This window comes from Ranitomeya imitator, chromosome 2 (genome assembly GCF_032444005.1).
Source record: "Ranitomeya imitator isolate aRanImi1 chromosome 2, aRanImi1.pri, whole genome shotgun sequence".
NCBI lineage: Eukaryota > Metazoa > Chordata > Amphibia > Anura > Dendrobatidae > Ranitomeya > Ranitomeya imitator.
Window position 1 is genome coordinate 363,668,347 of NC_091283.1, and position 4,555 is coordinate 363,672,901.

The window sequence follows — 4,555 nt, forward strand, 5'->3', positions numbered from 1 at the left end:
TCACACAGTGGGTAGACATTTTGTTATTCTGTGAAAAGTTGAAAAGAAAACATACAACACTTACACTCGAAGTATATTTCCCAGTCATGAGCAAGACTGCCTAGTGCAGTCGAAACGCGTCGACTGGGTCAAGTCGACCATGTAAATTTTTCTTTTGTATGCACTATATTTTCTTTTAAAAAAGAAAAGGAAAATCCAGTCCTGTTGAGCCAGACTCCAATTTTTTCTATTTTCCTTGATGTGAGGCCAGGGCAAGGCCAGTGTCTGAGCCCCAGGTGGATGAGCATAGAGCAACTGGGTGAGCTGGAATTAAGTTTTTATATTTCCCCTGTTTCGAGAATAAATTCATTCAAAATCTAATTTCCCCGTAAAATCCAGTGGATTTGGCAAATTCAAACTTCGTCAGATTTGCACATGGCTAATAGCTATCCTATTATCGATGTCTGCCTCTTTAATAAACTTTACAACATGATCCAGGATAAATGAATTGCTTGTATATTATGAGGAAAAAGCCAGTATGCTAAATGACTTTTTTCATCAGTATTTACACAAGAAAATCCCATGGCAGACAATATGATCAGTGATAACTAAAATTCCCCATTAAATGTCACCTGCTTAACCCAGCAGGAAGTACGTCGGCGTCTAAAAATCACTAAAATTAACAAATATCCGGGCCCGGATGGGATACACCCCCGAGTACTGCAGGAATTAAGTACAGTTATTGATAGACCATTATTTTTAATCTTTAAAGACTCAATAATAACAGGGTATGTACCACAGGACTGGCATATAGCAAATGTGGTGCCAGTATTCAAAAAGGGGACAAAAACTGAACTCGGAAATTATAGGCCAGTAAGCTTAACCTCTACTGTGGGTAAAATACTGGAGGGCATTCTAAGGGATGCTATACTGGAGTATCTGAAGAGGAATAACCTCATGACCCAGTATCAGCACGGGTTTACTAGGGACCGTTCCTGTCCGACTAATCTGATCAATTTCCATGAAGAGGTAAGTTCTGGACAGGACCAAGGGAACCCAGTGGACGCAGTGTATATGGACTTTTCAAAAGCTTTTGATACAGTGCCACACAAAAGGTTGATACATAAAATGAGATTAATGGGGATAGGGGAATGTATGTGTAAGTGGGTTAAGAGCTGGCTCAGGAATAGGAAACAAAGGGTGGTTATTAATGGAGCACACTCGGACTGGGTCGCGGTTAGCAGTGGGGTACCACAGGGGTCAGTATTGGGCCCTCTTCTTTATATCATATTTATTAATGACCTTGTAGGGGGCATACAGAGAAGAATTTCAATATTTGTAGATGACACTAAACTCTGCAGGGTAATAAATACAGAGGAGGACAATTGTATATTACAGGATGATTTATGTAAACTAGAAGCTTGGGCTGATAAATGGCAAATGAGCTTTAATGGGGATAAATGTAAAGTCATGCACTTGGGTAGAAGTAATAGGATGTATATCTATGTGCTTAATTCTAAAACTCTGGGCAAAACCGTCGATAAAAAAGACCTGGGTGTATGGGTGGATGACAAACTCACATTTATTTACCAATAAATAATAATAATACATTTAATGGACAGTGTCAGGCAGTTGCTACAAAGGCAAATAAAATAATGGGATGCATTAAAAGAGGCATAGATGCACATGAGGAGAACATAATTTTACCTCTATACAAGTCACTAGTTCGACCACACTTAGAATACTGTGTACAGTTCTGGTCTCCGGTGTATAAGAAAGACATAGCTGAACTAGAGCGGGTGCAGAGAAGAGCGACCAAAATAGGTTATTACACTTGGGGCTATTTAGTTTGGAAAAACGAAGGCTAAGGGGTGATCTTATTTTAATGTATAAATATATGAGGGGACAGTACAAAGACCTTTCTGATGATCTTTTTAATCATAGACCTGAGACAGGGACAAAGGGGCATCCTCTACGTCTGAAGGAAAGAAGGTTTAAGCATAATAAGACGCGGATTCTTTACTGTAAGAGCAGTGAGACTATGGAACTCTCTGCCGTATGATGTTGTAATGAGTGATTCATTACTTAAATTTAAGAGGGGACTGGATGCCTTTCTTGAAAAGCATAATGTTACAGGTTATATATACTAGATTCCTTGATAGGGTGTTAATCCAGGAAACTAGTCTGATTGCCGTATGTGGAGTCGGGAAGGAATTTTTTTCCCCAATGTGGAGCTTACTCTTTGCTACATGGGTTTTTTTTGCCTTCCTCTGGATCAACATGTTAGGGCATGTTAGGTTAGGCTATGGGTTGAACTAGATGGACTTAAAGTCTTCCTTCAGCCTTAATAACTATATTACTATGTTATAAGACTTCTTACTAAACTGGTCCCTTGAAGGTGAAATAGTGCTTCTCCTAAGGTAAAGTCACATCTCATTGACAAGATAGGAAGAGCAGTTTAGAGCACTGAATGATAGTTATGAAATGTATGTCACTATCACTAAACATGTGGAGCGCCCCGTCAGGGCAAGGGGGTACTCTGTACCAGGTCCGGTCAGCTCAAACGGAAATGTCACGGTGGCTGACCCAGTCCGTGGCCCTGGGACGTCCGTATAAAAGGGAAAGGTCTTTAAAGGGATAAAGTTTATATTCGTGACGCCACCTGTGGTATTCGGTCAGTGGGGACCGACGCTGCTTTAAGGGGTCCGCTGGGGTGATGTTATGGCAGCTAGATGGTATACCTTCCCACAGTTGAAGTATATCCCCAGGGCTTCCCAGTGTGTAGATGGTGAGAGGCGCAGAGAAGAACAAGGACACAGGGTTGCAGTCTCTACCTTGTTTACTGTTGGTTTCAGCAACCACTGTCCAGGGTACCAGAGCACAGGGCAGGCAGAGAAGTCCGGGCAGTCTAGACACAAGCAAGTTCCCCTGGGTAAGTCAGGTGGGAGCCAACCACTCTGCGCTTTCTGTCTCTAAGTCCCTGCTGCCACTAAGTGTCTCATCAAGGCCTTTAATCGTCCTGCTGTTCTAGGACAGGTACCTGCATGGCAAGCAGCTCGAGCCGTGTGAACTGGGGTCTGTTCTCGGTGACTCCAGGCTCCTAGGTGCTGCAGTGCCACAGGTAATTATGGGCAAAGTCCTTGTAGAACAATACCCTCCGGTTCTGCTCTGTGTTTTATAATCCACAAAAGCCTCGGGCTACCGGTACCCGGATTCTTGCGCTGTAACTCTTCAGAGGCCTGCTCGTGGCCTCCTGGAGCTCTCACTTTCCTCTGTGCTCCACTCCTGTCTGTCATCGCACACAGACTCCTACTACAGACTGACCTGACTCCGCCTCCAAATCAGGATCTTTATTCAGGGAAGCTGCCCTAAAATAGGGCTTGGCGCTCCCCCTCCTGGCCTGGAAGTGGAAGGTGTTGTGTGTGTGTAAACCTACCAAAGGGAATCTCACGTCTCCAGACATAGCACCAGCCTCCCTGTGAGGAAGACAGCATTACTGTGGTACCCGAACTCCTGGGGTGCCACACATCTACTATATAATTGTCTAAAGGTACTTTCACACATAACGATTTCGTTAACGATATCGTTGCAACGTCACACTTTTTGTGACGTAGCAACGATCCCGCTAACGATCTTGTTATGTGTGACAGCGACCAACGATCAGGCCCCTGCTGGGAGATCGTTGGTCGCTGGGGAATGATCAGGACCTTTTTTGGTCGCTGATCACCCGCTGTCATCGCTGGATCGGCATGTGTGGCGCCGATCCAGCGATGTGTTCACTGGTAACCAGGGTAAATATCGGGTTACTGAGTGCAGGGCCGCGCTTAGTAACCCGATATTTACCCTGGTTACCATTGTAAAAGTAAAAAAAAAAAACAGTACATACATTCCAATGTCTGTCACGTCCCCCGGCGTCAGCTTCCCGCACTGACTGTCAGTGCCGGCCGTAAAGCAGAGCACAGCGGTGACGTCACCGCTGTGCTCTGCTTTACCGTCGGCGCTGACAAAGTCAGTGCGGGAAGCTGACGCCGGGGGACGTGACAGACATTGGAATGTGAGTATGTACTGTTTTTGCTCGAACCATGTAATTTCCAATGTTAGTTTTGAGTAACGTGTATAATAGGTGTCAATGGGAAATCCAAGCATTTTTCCGGGAGACCCTACAAAGAGGTCTGGGAAACAGTGAAAATGTTGAAATGGATAGGAAAAGTGCTGAATGGAAGAAGAACAGCATGGGGATGACCCCTGGATGTATCTAACTCCCAGATCGTTGCTGAGAACAATGTTGTGACACTTTTACTCCACTTTAAGGACTGACATAAAACATTCCAAAAAATTGTATTTTACAGGGAAAAAATATTAAGAAATATTTTTTCCTGTATGACTTGTATTTAAGGCAAAATTTAAAAATATACAGTTGTGCTCAAAAGTTTACATACCCCGTCAGAATTTTTGCTTTCTAGGCCTTTTTTTCAGAGAATATGAATGATAACATCAAAACTTTTTCTCCCCTCATGGTTAGTGGTTGGGTTAAGCCATTTACTGTCAAACTACTGTGTTTTCTCTTTTTAACCCC